Source organism: Harpia harpyja, chromosome 5, assembly GCF_026419915.1.
Source record: "Harpia harpyja isolate bHarHar1 chromosome 5, bHarHar1 primary haplotype, whole genome shotgun sequence".
Taxonomy (NCBI): domain Eukaryota; kingdom Metazoa; phylum Chordata; class Aves; order Accipitriformes; family Accipitridae; genus Harpia; species Harpia harpyja.
In genome coordinates this window covers 21,356,353-21,373,564 of record NC_068944.1, presented here as the reverse complement: position 1 = coordinate 21,373,564, position 17,212 = coordinate 21,356,353, and the positions used below count along the sequence as shown (strand labels likewise).

At 41.5% G+C, this 17,212-nt stretch overlaps 1 protein-coding gene across 13 annotated transcripts in view; it reads left to right on the top strand.

Annotated features, from left to right (window-relative positions):
• Window positions 1-17,212, top strand: part of PTPRM (protein tyrosine phosphatase receptor type M) — a 511,840-nt gene that overhangs the window by 140,220 nt on the left and 354,408 nt on the right. Inside the window, exon 1 of one of the 13 annotated variants that reach the window (XM_052787188.1) lies at window positions 5,478-5,541. The exons of the other annotated variants lie outside the window; for them this stretch is intronic. The gene's annotated coding sequence lies outside the window, so the exon portion shown is untranslated. Of the gene's footprint in view, window positions 1-5,477; window positions 5,542-17,212 lie in introns of those variants that run through there. 13 annotated transcript variants of the gene reach the window in all.

The window sequence follows — 17,212 nt, the reverse complement described above, 5'->3', positions numbered from 1 at the left end:
CAGGACAAGAAACCAGAAATTTAAAGAAAGAATTAGGCATATAAACTGTGAGAATTGTAAACTAGTTTCTGTAGGCATGAATAAACGTCAGTACTTGTTAATAATAATAACATAGTGAACTACCTACACACAGAAAAAAATTCCTTTCTTGGGAATCCTAGCTTTTCATAAAAATAAATAGTTTTTACAGACTCTAGTTCTTAAAGGCATTAGGTTTCATAGGATTATATTCTTTTCCTAGGCCTTTGTTTCCTCCTTTGCTTTTTATTCTGAAGGATTGGAAAACAGTAGTTACGGACTACTGTTGATGAAAAGTTTACTCAGGGGGTACCAAGACAGCAATTTTTCTAATCAAGTGTAAAGATTTTTAAAGCAGTGAAACAGGCTTATAAATTGTAATAATTTAAGTTAGTTTTAGTGCTGATCTTGTTTTGTTCTAAAATATTTGGCTGAGTCAAAAAGAGGATTCTAGAGAAAACAGAGGTTCAAGATTATTTGTGCCTACTTGCTTCAGCTAGACTTGCAAAGCCGTAGGTCACTCCTGAAGTAGCCATTGTCAGAATATATTCCAGAATTTTTGTCCCTGACTTTTGACAAAACAAGGAGATTCACAAACGTTCTTCTCATCTGCCAAACCAAGCTGAAAGTTGAATTATTTCATATTAGCAATATTGCCAGCCCCTACAACTAAAGGAAGTTCTGGATGAAGTTTTTTTTTTAAAAAAGGCAGTAAGAGCTTGTCTACCATTGACACTTTTTAGTCATTGCTTTTTCACTTTCCTGGTATGACCTCTGTGAATTTTATTACTGAAATACAAGAAAAGGTGACAGACTATTACAAAAAGACGAGAGGAAGCAGTGTATTTGTAAGACTGGACTGATTCATTCTCATTGACCTCCATTACAATAATGATATCAGCCAATCCACCTACTGAAGTGATAATGAAGTAGAAGTAATTAGGATTTAATAAAAATCTCCCTTACATTATTCTTTCAGGAAATTAACTTACATTCTGTTAAAGCTTAGTGAGTTTTACCTCCTATATCATGACAACCCTTATCAAAATGATGAGCCAAAGAGTAGTAATAGCCTAGATGGATTTATCTATTAATTGTTCATCATGCAGTGAAGTCTGTCGAGTACAGTCTGCACAAAAAATCAAGTTTGAGTGTTATGAAATGGATGATGTTGCTGCCTAACTGAAAAGTTTTCTTTCTTTTTAAAATAAGTACTTTTCAAATGATTAAAAACCCCCCTCTCTATCTCTAGAGACTTACATGAGAGAGTAAAAAGAGGATTAATTTTCAACAGACTTTTTTAGTTATGGAAGTTGGTTCAAAGTTTAAAGAAAATGCAAACAGCAGTGCACAGCTTCTTTGGCAGGACAAACAATTCATTCTGTGCATAAATGGCATTCAGTACATAGCTGTTTGTTGTGCTTCACATAGAAACTTCTGTGCCCTTCTGTGTCTCAGCAGGCATTTCAGAATATTTGTTTAAAATATCTCCACACTTCAAGAAATATATTTACAAGAATTTTTTTTCCAAATGTTTTCAGTGTGTTCTTAAATCTTAATCTCTGAATTTGTAAGTCCGTAATTGTGCAACATGTGAAAAAGATATTGCTGACATCTGCTAACTAAGTGTGCATTTGCTTTTCAGTAGACTATTCTCAACTTTCCTCTTGTGTTCAGCAGGTGATAAGAGAATAGAACACACTGGAAAAATAGGATAAGTGTAACGGAGAGTGAGTGAGTGAGCAGCGCTCAGTCTTCAGATCAATCCAACAGATGTAGCAAACAATCTGGTTTGCCTGAGGATCTGGGCTTTTCACTGTGCTTCAGAGAGTGGGTGTTTTCTAAGGGGTGGTTTTGTTCATAGTTTATTTTCTAGCTTTTCTGAAGAAGGGACATAGGACTCTTAAGGAAGCTGGAAGAGCGGGCATCTATTTCAAAACAAGTCAATTGCCAAAGTAACTTTAAAAAGTGTATTTACGGTACCATATCTACCACCAATTTTTTTCTTTCTTTTTTTTTTTTTTTCAATCCATCTCCATTTTGGTTTGAATATGTAGCTTGGAGTTTGGATGATCCTGTATACAAAGTACTGTCTAACACACAGAAAGTACACTGGAAAATGGGGGCTATATTATCTTTATCTTGGCTAGGTCCTAGAGTTGTAGGTATTGCTTGTAATAGTAGCTGATTAAAAAAAATATCTGGGCTATAAGTGAAGTTTTTAGTTTGAGTATGTTATGCCATTGATATGATTTCCTTGGAAAATTATTCCTGGGCTGACTGCAGATAAGTCTTTAAAATATGGTACACGTTTCATTTATTTGAAACTTCACCACTAAAACACTTGAAAATACTCAGAAAAGTAAGGTAGCCATGCTTCAAAGGATCACAGCAAAAATTTCAGGAGAAAGAACTGCACTGTTGTAAATTTGTTTTTGATAAGTCAAACCAAAATGATATTAGGTAAAATAATTGTATTAGACAAAATAAGAAGGCAGCAAGTGAGATGAGAGTAAAGAAAACAAATGCTACAGTGCCTCAAGTAAAGCCAAGTTGCTTGCCTAAATATGAATTTATGTCGCTATGTTTTGCATTCCTTCTTTGGACACCAAGTTGTAGTCTGAATGAAGCACAGAATATTTATATTGTAAAGGATAATTGAGTCTAGCAATTATTCACTGTAGGATTTTCATTTTCCTTTAATATTTTAATGTAATTTGGTTCATTATGATATTGTTTTATAATATTTCAGAAGATTTTTGTCTCATAAAATGCTGTTGAAGTATAGCTTATTTGGTTATGTGAAGCAGGCTTTGAAAATAACAGAAGAGGTCTGTAGTACTTCAGAAGATACATTAAAATGGTTCATGTTTGCAGGCAAGGAAAGGAAGTTTAATGGAATAGAGCCTTTATATCATATCTTAGTTGAACTTAAACTAAACTACAGTCAGACACAATAAATATAAGTCAGTCTGGAAACTGATTTTTTCATTAAATGTTAAAACTACAGAACCATTACTTCGTGAGTGGTTTGACATACCTTCACCTAAACTATTGCCTACAATGCTTGTTTTCGTGGTTACCTAGATGCAAGGTCCAGCTTAAGGCTGCCTGCTTGTACGTAGCAATTTGCTCTTAATATGAGGGGGGCAGAAATAAGAAGCTGTTGATGTAAAACACATTAATGATGAGTGACAGGCAGAAACATTAAGGTGTATTTGTAGTAAAACCTGGATGTAGCTATCATTGCCATGGTCAATCTTTACCTCCCTGCTGCAGAGAGCATTGCAATGGGGATGGGCTGCTCTGGTGGTGGGTTAGTAAGGGACGCTTCATGCTGCTCAGCAGCATCGCAACAACCAATACTTAAAAGAGACAGTTGAAATGGGGATTTTTTTATTTTTATTTTTTTAAAAGATTTAGCAGAACATGTGTAACATTCTAGGAGCGGGGAAGGCTGGCAGTGAATGTGCAATGTGTAATGTTGCCGTCTTTCCCAGTCTGAGCTGTAGGCTGAGGGCCCTGTGGCCGCAACGGAATGGCTTGGCTGGCATTCTGCTTCCTTCCCTGCAGGCCTGAGGGTCAGGATCTGTCCTCCTGCAGGAAGACCCTGCGCGCGCTCCCTCCCTCCCTTTGGCAGGATTTGTTTATACCTGCCATGGACTCCTGGCTGCTCACCCTTTCTGTTGGGGGATACGGCCCCAGCAGGAACCTCCTCTGTCCCCCCAACAGCCAGACCCACCTTGGCAGGGGGCAGCCACAGCAGGGAAAGGACAGAGCAGTGGCTGCAAATGGTGGCCTGGGGCTTGCTCAGGAGACATCCCCGAAAGCTTCAGTGGGTAGCATGGAGAAGCAGAATGGGTCATGAGGATACCAGGCTACAATTCTTGCAGAAAAGCGTGAGATGATCCAAAAAAATGTCATTTTAGTTCCCTAGTTTTTGTTTGACTAATACATAATTTAATCCAGCAGATTCTGCTATCTTGTCCAAGTTTCAGCCTAGAAGTTTTAAAGGTAAGACAAAGTCAATGAAGAAAAGTGCAGAGCATTTGTTATCTTCTAGTTTGCTTTCTGTTTGATTTTGCTTTATCCTCCAGTGTATTTTAAATACATGTAAATACACATTCCCCTGTCACAGCAGTAAAACCACTTATTTATCCTTGTTCCCCCGTCAGAATCACTCGCATGCCTTAATATTTAACATCTGGATTAAATTCTGGGCTTGAAAAAAATTTTCAAGAGTTTAACTCGGTGTTGTCCAAACTTTTTGGCTTGTGCACTGCTACCAAGCCTTAACTTTCTTATGGACCACTAGCCACCTTAATATAAAATTTAACTGAAAATACCATACTGAATGGCAATGAATATGGTTCTGCATGGTTCATTTGCTCTAGGTAATTTGGGAATTACAAGTTGTCGTGGTTTAGGCCCAGCCGGCAACTCAGCACCACACGGCTGCTCACTCCTCACCCCCTCTGTGGGATGGGGAGGAGAATCAGAAGAAAGAGGTAAAAACTTGTGGGCTGAGATAATAGGACAACACAAGGAAAGAAAAAATAATAATAACAGTAATACTAATAAAAGAACATATAAAGCGAGTGATGCATAATGCAATTGCTCACCACCTGGAACCTGATGCTCATCCTGTTCCTGAGCCATGATCCCTCCCCCTCCCCCAGCCAGCTCACCCAGTTTATATGCTGAGCACAAGGTCATGTGCGATCGAATATCCCTTTGGCTAGTTCAGGTCAGCTATTCTGGCTGTGTCCCCTCACAGCTTCTTTTGAAAATTAACTCTATCCTAGCCAAACCCAGGACACAAGTCTGCTGAGAAATGCCTAAATATTGTTGGAAAAAGTAGTTTCAGGACTTAGGAGCCTGAGTTTTGCTGAATTAATTAGCACTTCCTTATTGGGGCAAGGGTTAGTTCAGATGCTGTACTAATATGCACTGTATATATACGTGCCAATATAATTTTACAGCTTGCAGCTCCTAAATTGCTGTCTTTAGCTACTCTGCTTTGTTGACAAATTAGCTCGCGCAAAATCAATTCTAGGATTTCTGTATCACTTAGGTATTTTTGAAAATTGTATGCATGAATACAATGGTATTTCAATTAACAATTTTTAAATAAGCTGTGAAATGTCAGGTTCCTGCGATAGCAGGAACTCAGAACTCCAGAAAGCATCATGCAGAAACATTATGCATGTACCTTCTCAATTTTTAATCCTTCTGAAGCCAAATTAAGTAAGTATCTAAGTGCTTTCCTGGTACGTAAGCACATCATTAAGCCCTTGTGTTAATTAGAGTCTTAATGCTTTCCTTCTTGGAAAAAAACCCCAACCCTGTTGTTCTCTTGAGTGACAATCTAGTTCCTGGGATTGTGAGTCATGGAAACTGGAGGGCTTATTTCAGTGATTAATCAGGCCCAAATTAATATCTTTAATGCATCTCTAGCAGACTAGAACTTGAAAATAGGTATATCAAACAGTATCCTCCATGGGACTACACAGGAAAAAAAGGGTATGTAGTTCCATGGGGTAAGTATGTTAACTTCATTATGTACACCAGTTAGATGATTTAGGGATGTTTTCTGCTATATTTAAGGTGGATACAAGTTGAGATTAACTAGGACATAGCAAATAGCCATTAATAGTACAAGACTTTAAACCAATTCCATCTGGGGCTTGGAAAAAGTCTCTTTAAAAGAATAAGAAGCGAAATACCCACTTTATCAGCGTACAGATGGCTTTGTAAAGTCTGCCTGTTGCCACAGTGAAGGAAATTATTGTGTGAATAAACACAGATAAATTGGCAACCTGCACAGTATTCACTATTTGTGATGTAGTCTATGACATAATCTCTTCTAGATAAGAGCCTTTAAAGATAGATTATATTGTAGTGGTTAACAGATCTAGAATAAAATAGCTGAGAGTAAGTCTTTTTTCTTCCTGGAATGCCAAGAAGGTGTTTTTTGAAAAAGTTTTATTTTAGAAGTGAGATTTCAAATTTCTGGAATTAATAGTTAAATATGTTCTTTAAGCAAATACAACCCTTATGCCTTAAATTATTTTTTTCATTTGTTATGTGCTGAAACCCTTTCATGTAACCCTGTCATATAACTTAGACCTTGAATAACTAACACCTCTGTACTTTTTACTTGCTTTAGAATTTGGAAATTGGGTTAGGAAAAAAGAAATCTGAGCTATTAAGATATGTCGCTGATTTATCATTGCGAAGCGTAACAGGATCCCTAAGTGAAAGATGGCTTTATATACCAATTTGTAGAAGAATGCTGTCAGCTGCTTCTGTGGTGTTGTGGTTTCAGCCCAGCCAGCAACAAAGCACCACAAAGGATCTCGCTCAACTCCTCCCCCAACCCAGTGGGATGGGGAAGAGAAAATATGAAAATAAGATTGTGGGTCGAGACAAGGACAGGGAGGGATCACTCACCACTTATGGTCACGGGCAAAAACGAGACTCGACTTGGGGAAAAAAATCAAAATCAATTTCATTGACTACCAATCAAAACAAAACAAGGACACTGAGGAGTAAAACCAAACCTCAGAACACCTTCCCCCCAGCCCTCCCTCCTTCCCGCCTCAAGCCCACTCCCGGTTCTCTCCGGCTCAGGGGAACAGGGGATGGGGGTTGGGGTCAGCTCGCCACACCTGGTCTCTGCCGCTCCTTCCTCCTCAGGGGGAGGAGGACTCCACACTCGGCCCCTGCTCCACTGGGGGGTCTCTCCCACGGGAGACAGTCCTCCACGAACTTCCCTGGTGTGGGTCCTTTCCATGGGCTGCAGTCCTCCAGTCACAGACTGCCCCAGTGCGGGCTTTCCCGTGGAGTCACGGCCATCTTGGGGGGCACCCACCTGCTCCAGTGTGGGCTCCTCCCCGGGCTGCAGGTGGGCATCTGCTCCCCCCGCTCCCCTCCATGGGCTGGGGGGGGACAGCCTGCCATCTTGTCTCACCACGGGCTGCAGGGGCATCCCCTCCTCCCCTCCTCCCTCCTCACTGACCTCGGTGTCTGCAGAGGGGTTCCTCTCACATTCCAATCCCCCTACTCACTGTAGGTTCCCCTTCCTAAATCTGTTCTCCCAGAGGCGCTACCACTGCCACGGATGGGGTCGGCCTGGGCCAGAGTCGGGTCCGACTTGGAGCCGGGGAAGCTTTGAGCAGCTTCTCACAGGAGCCACCCCTGCAGCCCCCTCCCCCACTACCAAAACCCAGCCACACAAACCCAATACATGTGGGAAAGGCATAAGTGCATTAAAAAAAGAAAGAAATCCAGGAATGGAGATGTAATGGGTTTCTAATTGCTGTACAGAGTAAGTCCAAGTAATGCAGTATTTCAAGCTGATATATACGCACAAGCATATATATAAATCTCGGTGTAGACCAGAGTTAAATTCCATTTTAAAATCAGATTTTGATTTCATGGTGGTGGTGTTTTTTGTTCATTTTGTTGTTTTTTCAAGATTGAAGTAACAGCCCCAATTGCATATGCTATTACATCAGTTTTAAAGCTTTCATGTTGTTATGATATGGGTTGACTTTGCAGACTGATTGCTATGAGACAATAAAAGGTACATATCTGTAACTTACCCTGTGGAAAGTGCAGTAGCTTATCCATTAAGATTTAAACTGTCATGTAGTTGCCATGGGGCACGTGAGTGCCTTTATGCTGGTATAACATAGTGCTTTCCTGTGGGGACGTGAGTTAAAGAATAAAGGTCCTGAGCCATCCTGTAGCTCATCAGCTAAACACAGGCCCTGATGTGCTTAAAGGTTTACTCAGCAAGTCTTACCTAAGGTCTCTGAAGTGTTTCTATGGAAGAAAAATGGTGTAAATGCTAATCTAAAATAATTTGTAGTTTAACTGAGGAAAAAGCCCACTACTTGTGTTTTGTAGTTTCAATGAGTGATTCAGTTCAGAAAAACAAACAAAATGTAACAGTGTCTTTTAGGGAAGTGTCTCTGTTTGTACTTACACTGGTGATGTTACCAAAATCCGGAATAAAACTCCTTAACACCGATGTGATGTTAAGAAGCAGGCACTTCGTTTATTGCAGCGCTGGGGACACGGGGGATTGCTCCTCCAAAGGCGTGTCCAGCTTAACATTATATTAATCAGTTTTTATAAACTTTTTCTGTCAAGTCATTGTTACATAAGGTCTTTACGTAAAAATGCATACTATGCTCGCTCTTAAATTTAACCTTTATAGTGATCGATCTTTTAATTATATCACCTTATCAATATTCCTATTTAAAAACAATCATTCGTCAGTTTCACTTAGCTCTACTGATTGGAATCCTCGATACTCAAATCGAGATGGGAAGGGTAAGGGGGTTTCCAAGCAGCAAACTGGTGCCCATGATGGTTTCCTTAGTTTCTTGAAACAAAACATAAGAAAACCAGTAAGTTCCTGGTGAAGTTTCTATGGTTAGCTTATTTAAAACTTAACAATACTAAGGTTCCTGTGGTCACACATAACACAGTTACTAAAGTTTCTATGACTACATTTCAACCTTAACACTCCTATACATTATGCTTCACAATTTTCTACTTCTTAATCAAACCTAGCTCTTTTATATAATCAAATTTTAATTTCTTTATCAGAGTATTTGCAATAGCGAGCTTCTAATTAATTTCTGAGCAGGATTTTTTACGTGGAAGTAAAAGAATTGAGGCTATATAAGGTCCACGCTAAGGGAACTTTTAGATGAACGTGTTAAGCAGATGAGAAAAAGATGGTTGCTTTGATTCAAAAGAGTAGGTTAAACACTACATTGTAGTCTACTGTAGATCTGTGGAGTTGTTTTGTTTTTATTCTACCCTACTCTCTGATAGATACGGTAAATTTCTTGCGAGTTACCTTTATTCCCACTCCTGAAACCAGGAGTAAATTACTCCAGTAACAGAATGGCCCTTGAGGCTAATATGCTTCTAAAATTACTGATGTGTCAAACAGGATTTCAGAAGGCTCTGTATTGTTGTGGGATTTAGCACCATAGGCAATATAGCAATGTTTTGTTTTCTGTCTTACAGGTCTGTGAGAAACTATCAGACATTTGAGTGGAATTCAAAAGATGGGTGTCATTTGCATGTGCTGTGTTACTGCAGATACTAATCTGTGCAACACCTTAGTAGTAGTTTACACACCCGATAGTATTTTGATGACAATTTGCCTTTATCAGTAGTTAGGAAATTGGTAATCAGCCAGGTGGCAGTACACTTTCCAGAGAATAGGGTATGCAGAAAGTACAATGACAGTCTGCTTTTAAATGAAAAGTAACTTATTGCTGGGTTGATCTAAAATTTGGAAGAGTATACATAGGTATGATTGTTAGTCAAACATTAACCTAGCAACCTAAAGCTGAAACAAAATTGAATTTCTATAAAGGTTGTAAAGTTCACTGTCTTTGGGCCTTGAGAAGCTTTTTATATTAACCTCTATGTTTAACAAACCTTTCAGCCTGTCATTGGGAAGGTAGAAGAGCACCAGTAGCACTTAACTCTGTTCTTGGAGATGGCCCTTTTCAATAAGGATAACATGCAGGATAAATCCATGTTTCCCCCCCGGCCCCTTATTATATTTACTTCCCCAAAGCTTTTACCTGAAGAGTAACTGGTTTACCCCAGGAGCTCCCCTGAAACATCTTAAAGCTGATTTCTGCTTATCTCCTGAGTACTGTTTCTTAAATGCTGAATTGCATGGTTGAATGGTTTACAAAAATAATAACTAGTGTTATTGGTGGTGCAGCAAAGAGAATGCGCTTAGAAAAGAAGGGAGACTTTCTGGGCTACAGCATTGTTGGCATGTGCTGGTTAGTTTTACAGATGCTTAGCTTCAGTGACAAAACAACTGTCTTATGCTTTGAATGCCAAGTTATAATAAAATACAAGTTGATAGGTAAGCGACTCATTGGAAATCATGGCTTGCAGTTTTGCTTGTTGCCCTCACTGCATGTGTGACTGTTAATGTGGGGACCAAAGGCAGGAGTAGAGTTGGATTGGGAAGGAGCAAGCATGGGAAAAATAGAAAGCTAAAGGAATAAAAGAGGCTTACCAAGTGTAAATAACCGACCCACTCACTAGGCTGATGTGACCCTGCCTGATGTTTGATCACCACAGTCTATCATCCTGTGTTCTTATTAAATCCTATTTCTAACTATCTTGTGTGTGGGTGCACTCTCATCTTCAGTGTGTGTGTCAATACTGATGAACTTCAAACCAGGCTAACCAGAGAGTAGTAGAAGAGATTTGAGTGCCAGCAGCTGGTGTGAGACCATGAAAGTCAGGGGCTCATGGGTCTGGGAGCCAGCACCTAGGGAGCAGCAGGGTGTGGGTTCCTCTAGCAGACTGAAATTCCCATTAGACAGAGAGGAGGAACAGGGTGGGGCTGTCCCTGCTGTTTGTGTGAGTGCTCTGTTTGTTTATAGGGGTGCGGGTAAAGGCACTGTTTTTCTGTCTCTATTTGATCTGTGAGACCATCTCTCTCTGTGTGTATGTCTGTCTGTCTGTGTTGGGAAGCCTCACCACTAGCTGGATCTGGGGACATGGAACTGCAGCAGCCTTGTGTCTGTCAGGCTGGGAGAGGGGGATGACTCACCCTTGGTCCTCAGAGTAGCCTAAATTTGGCTACTCAGACACTTTGTGTTGTTTTGCTAGTGTTTGTATCATTACAGTTTTTCCCAGAAACAATTTTACATCTGTTGTTATGTTCTTGTTAAAGAAGTTAAATAGCATCTAGTTTAATGGTGATCCAAAGAGAATCCCACTAGCAGAACCTCATCCCTTGTTTACTGGGATTTCTTCGTTAACAGTTGCTTCAGTTATTCAGCTTTTAATACATTTGATGTGTTCTGTTACGCTGCTCTAATCAGTTTGTTTACTATGTGTTATGAGTTTGTGTGGTGTGGGTTTTTTTGGTGGTTGGGGGAGGGGGCTGCAGGGGTGGCTCCTGTGAGAAGCTGCTCGAAGCTTCCCTGGCTCCAAGTCGGACCCGACTGTGGCCCAGGCCGACCCCATCAGTGTCGGTGGTAGCGCCTCTGGGAGAACAGATTTAGGAAGGGGAACCTGCAGTGAGTGGGGGGATTGGAATGTGAGAGGAACCCCTCTGAGACACCGAGGTCAGTGAGGAGGGAGGAGGGGATGCCCTGCAGCCCGTGGTGAGACAAGACGACAGGCTGTCCCCCCCCAGCCCATGGAGGGGAGCGGGGGGAGCAGATGCCCACCTGCAGCCCGGGGAGGAGCCCACACTGGAGCAGGTGGGTGCCCCCCAAGATGGCTGTGACTCCATGGGAAAGCCCGCACTGGGGCAGTCTGTGACTGGAGGACTGCAGCCCATGGAAAGGACCCACACTGGAGAAGTTCGTGGAGGACTGTCTCCCGTGGGAGAGACCCCCCAGTGGAGCAGGGGCCGAGTGTGGAGTCCTCCTCCCCCTGAGGAGGAAGGAGCGGCAGAGACCAGGTGTGGCGAGCTGACCCCAACCCCCATCCCCTGTTCCCCTGCGCCGCCGGGGGGAGGAGGTGGAGAGAACCGGGAGTGGGGTTGAGGCGGGAAGGAGGGAGGGCTGGGGGGAAGGTGTTCTGAGGTTTGGTTTTACTTCTCAGTATCCTTGTTTTGTTTTGGTTGGTAGTCAATGAAATTGATTTTGTTTCTTCCCCAAGTTGAGCCTGTCTTTTGCCCGTGAGCATCAGTGGTGAGTGATCCCTCCCTGTCCTTATCTCGACGATGAGCCTGCCTTTATATTTTCTCCGCATCCCGCCGTGGCCGGGGGGTGGGGGGAGTGAGCGAGCGGCTGCGTGGTGCTTTGTTACCGGCTGGGCTGAAACCACGACACTACATTAAGCACTTCACAGAAGTCTTTTATATCTGTAGCTGCTATCTTTTTCAGCAATACTTGCAATCCCCTCTAACTGTTAAACCAGGTTTTTCTTTAGCAAGACCTGTTTGTCAGTTACCATGTTGATTGTTACTCTATTTCTGTCCTTTAATCCTTTATTTACTGAATCATGTATTTTGACTTTCCTTATTTTGTTTAGGATAGATCTAGCAGATGTGTCTAGCAGACCTTTTCCAATCTCACTGCAGGTACACAGGGTAAAGAATCAACTGGTGGAGCTGTGCCCTATTAGGAACAGACAAGGCAAGGAAGCATCTGTGTGTAGCCCTCAGAGGCAGGGGAAGAGCCTTTGTGCTAAATAAGTTTTATTCTGTTCGTGAGGTTGGAAACTTAATCATATTTTCTTGAAAACTGAAGGAACATGCAAAAAATTCATCACGCCCATATTGTCATTCTGTCTGTGACAACTGAGATAGTGGTTCAAGGTGTCTTCTAAAATTATTTTTTGTATGCACTTTATATGCTGTGATAAGTCCATGGTTAGTAACTGCATGCTTTTTGGTCAGGGACAGCTCTTTGGCAGAGAAGAGAGGATTTCTTCTTTGAGATCACCTGGCCATGGGAGAAGCTTTTCGGGAAGAACAGGGCAGGCAGTAATACACGTGCTGACTGGGGAGTTTGCACTTGCGGAGTTTTCTTAGAATAATGAGGAAGAGGTGCAAAACCAGGCCAGAGGTGATGAAAAGAGGGGAGATTTTTCTATTGACCTAAAGGAGGCTATTGAAAGTTGCTAGTGTGAAAAGCAGGTCTGGAGGAAAAGGACCCTTGTTGCAAAGACATAGTTGGACAGAAAAGGTATTTGTTTTCAAATGGCTGTATTTTATCTCTCTCACCTGAAAGAATCAGGGTTTTCAGACAGAAGAGAGTTTGTTCAAGTTTATGTTCTGAAAAAACATCACTTCTTCAAAGCCCTTCTGGTATTTTTTGGTGTGTTCACTTTAAAGAAAAGGTGCAGACAGGTCTGTCTCAAAGCTCTGGCATGTTTGAGATCAAGTCATAGCATAAAAGTTAAATAATGTTATAGCTGGTAAAAGGTGTTAGGCTAGCTTTAAAGAAATCCAGCTGACTGCATCATGAGGACTCTTGAGAGAATTTGAAGAAAACTTTGTATACCGTTTGTGGGAAGCTGTCTATTGTGAGTGCGTTTTATAAATCAGTTTACTGTTTTAGCAGTTTGTAGCACAGTTCTCACTGGCTGTAGAAGCTACATTTCTTGGAAACACTGAATCCTTTTTGTTGAAGGCTGTCTCACAATTGAGGGTAGAAATTAGTCAAATGCCTTTTCATATTACTTTATGTGAAGGAGACTTTGGAAAGATCCACATTGTCCTCTAATTTTAATTAATTGAAATTAATTGTTTCAAATATCTACCTGCTCCCTGCTCTAGAATACTCAACCTGAATTTGCCTTTTCCACTCCTGGGGAGATGCTACTGGATAGCTTTGTGTCCTGGAGTCATGAATCTTCACTTGATACATTTTCCTCAGCACTTTCCATCCCATCCTCCCTCACTTCGTTTCCTTTTCTTTACCTATAACCTTCATATTTTTATTTTGAAGTTACCTCTGCACCAGAGGATGTTTTTATTTTTGTTAAATAACATACTGTGTACTCCAACACATGGATAATTTGCCTTTTCTTATTTTGCTTTCTACTTTTTCTAAAATGCAATGGTTTGTTCAGAAGTTGAATCCGAAACTTCAGACAAATGTCTCAGAATTTGTCCACATGCAGTTGTTTTCCATAATAGCTTGCGAACTTTGTGTATATGGACTTTCTATACATTGCTTGCTTTTTGCAAAGAGGTAATACCAGTTATATAAGAAACGGCCTTCAAAATGTCAATATAGTGTTTGAAAACGTAGAATAGTCATGAAGGAAACAGAATAAAGTTTATAGGATGAATAGTCAAATTCATCAAATACTGAAATTCTTTAAATATTGGAAAGGATTGAAAAAACAAACAGCATACATCAGAAAGCAGTTCTTTTAGATGTTACTGGCTATTGGAAAAAGGGACTGCAAAAATACATGATTCAGAAATATGTGATTTCATGTTGTCCCGATCCAATGTTGGGGAAGGTTTCAGTATGATCCCAAGAGCAAGATTAAGACACAAACGAGGTCAAATGCTGTATAGTCAAAAGAGCTTTTATTATCAAAAGTATCAAAAGTGGAAAATGGTGGCGATAGGATAGAATGGAAGAAAAGGTAGAAATTAAGCAAGCAGTCGGGATAGGATTGCTAGGATAGTCACCACCACGGATCCAGCGGCATCCCGTTGATCCTCAGGCAAGCGGTGGTGGGAGTTGCAAGGATGGTCACCACCACGGATCCAGCGACGTCCCGTTGGTCCTCAATCTTCAATTCTTTGGTGGTGAAAAAGGCCGCCACAGCTTGTCTCTACAGGTTTTTACAGGGCATATTTCAATGATGTCATGCGCTGCAGGTTTGTCTATCACACAACCTTCGCGTGATTGACACCAGATCAGCTCCAGCCCAGTTTCCTCCCCTGGATGCCTCAATGGCCTGGTAATTGTCCTTATGGACAGAGGAGTGTCCTGCTTAAACAGGCCATCTTAGAGACAAAGGGCTCAAGATAAGCAGTTCACAGTTCCCTGAGATGACAGCCCAGTCCCTCACATCTAACAATCTTTGAGGCAAATGGTTCAAGATAACAATTCAGTCTCTTACACATGTTTGTGTTTAATCAACAAGTTCTAACAAAAGAATGGAAGATGTGCCTATGTATATGAGATGAGGAAGAATTTGAAGAATTGAATTTGGTGAAAGAATTATAAGGCTTATTAGTTGTTCTGCTAAATGAAGATGGCATTATGGGTAGAAGTGGGTTGATCTTTTCCAACAATATACGGGATTTATGATGGAATAGTTTAATGGATTTTAGTAGTTGAAATTTGGAAGATAAAGAACTTGAAAGTTGAGATGATTCATGATTTTTTTAGGCTGAGTAATGATTAAAATTATCACATGAAATTTAATATGAGTAAATATTGCTCAAAAGAAGGCTTAAAATTCACCTGAGACAATAATGTTTTGTAAGGTAATGAACAGAACTGATGGATGTTAGTTGAGGCACTGAAGGCAAGACTCAACTGGTGTATTTTGGCACACCTCATTATGCCAATTCAGGGGTGCAAGCGGCACTGATTCTTATGTGCAGTTACCTACTGCATGGTATCTGGAAGCGGTGCCACTGAGCAGAAGTTCTGAGTTCTTTAGGTAGTGCTAGTCATGCTTTGAGAGGTTTCTCAAGTTACAGCAGCTCCATAATTTTCAAATGTTACCTGAAAATATATTTTCCTTTTTTTTGTAAAATTAGTAAATAGTAGGAAGAAATACAGAAGACAAAAACTCTTCTGTTTACTAGCTTTGGGAATTAAGGTCCAAGGCTGGCTGTTACAAAATTGAGGTCTTCTGCTTTCTGCAGTACTTCCAAAATGGTTGGTACACATTTATAAAATATAATAAATAAAAGAACATATATGTTGACTTTGCCTTGTCTGAAAGTGGGGCCCATTATGCTTGAGCCTTGCAATTCATCTGCATATGCACAGCAGTTCCAGTATCTTGGACAGTCACATGCTTAGTCTTGGGTACTCACAGTAGTCACAGTCAGGGGTATTTTATTGCTAGCAGGGTTGGCTGACATTTAGGGAGTGCTGTTTTGTTAATAAAAAGTAACCCATTATATCTACCTCATCACAGCATTTTTGATACCTTCCAGCCTTAGAGATGTTTCTGCACCTGAAGGGTGTTTGTTAATAAGGTAATACATAGAATATCTGTTCTTAAAAGCAGACTTTCTGCTTTCCTTCATTTAGCACTGTATTGGGTTTGTGTGGTGGGGTCTTTGGTAACAAGGGAGGGGCCACAGGGGTGGCTCCTGTGAGAAGCTGCTCGAAGCTTCCCCGGCTCCAAGTCAGACCCGACTCTGGCCCAGGCCGACCCCATCAGTGTCGGTGGTAGCGCCTCTGGGAGAACAGATTTAGGAAGGGGAACCTGCAGTGAGTGGGGGGATTGGAATGTGAGAGGAACCCCTCTGAGACACCGAGGTCAGTGAGGAGGGAGGAGGGGATGCCCTGCAGCCCGTGGTGAGACAAGACAACAGGCTGTCCCCCCCCAGCCCATGGAGGGGAGCGGGGGAGCAGATGCCCACCTGCAGCCCGGGGAGGAGCCCACACTGGAGCAGGTGGGTGCCCCCGAAGATGGCCGTGACTCTGTGGGAAAGCCCACACTGGAACAGTCTGTGACTGAAGGACTGCAGCCCGCAGAAAGGACCCATGCTGGAGCAGCTCCTGAAGGACTGCAGCCTGTGGGAAGGACTCATGTTGGAGAGGTTCGTGGAGGACTGTCTCCTGTGGGAGGGACCCCATGCTGGAGCAGGGGATGAGTGAGGAGTCCTCCCCCTGAGGAGGAAGGAGTGGCAGAGACAAAGTGTTGTGAACTGACCCTAACCCCCATTCCCCATCCCCCTGTGCTGCTGGTGGGGAGGAGGTAGAGAAAATCAGCAGTGGAGTTGTGCCCAGGAAGGAGGGAGGGCTGGGGGGAAGGTGTTCTGAGGTTTGGTTTTACTTCTCAGTGTCCTTGTTTTGTTTTGATTGGTAGCCAATTAAATTGATTTTGTTTCTTCCCTAAGTTGAGCCTGTCTTTTGCCCATGACCATAAATGGTGAGTGATTCCTCTCTGTCCTTGTCTTGACCCACAAACTTTTTTTCATATTTTCTCTTCCCCATCCCACCGGGGTGGGGGAGAAGTGAGCGAGTGGCTTCATGGTGCTTTGTTGCCGACTGGGCTTAAACCACAAGAAGCACATTTTTCAAATATTGAGAGTCAAAATCAACCAATGCTGATGCCTAAGTTAAGCACCAGTACTTTTTTTTACTTATATTTGTTATTGTATCAATGAAATCACAACAGGATTGTGATTATAACCTGTGTATGTCATGTCTGTTGTCACAGTCCGGAAGGAAGACTAATTGTGTTCAACCATGTATATAGCCTGATGAAACATCAACAAATTAACTTTCTTTGCTCACTAGTCACATTTTCTTCATGCATGGAAAATGATACTGCTTCAATTTCATTGCATTTGACATTCCAAGTATAAAAAGTGACCCTTAACAAGGTGATGTGACATGGTGAAAACTTGCAGAAGTGACTGGAGATTATCTCTTGTGCCATTTCCATTGTTTTTGTAGAACAGTACATTGCTTTTCCAGTTGTTAGGTTTTGTTTTGTTTGGGTGTTTTTTAAACAA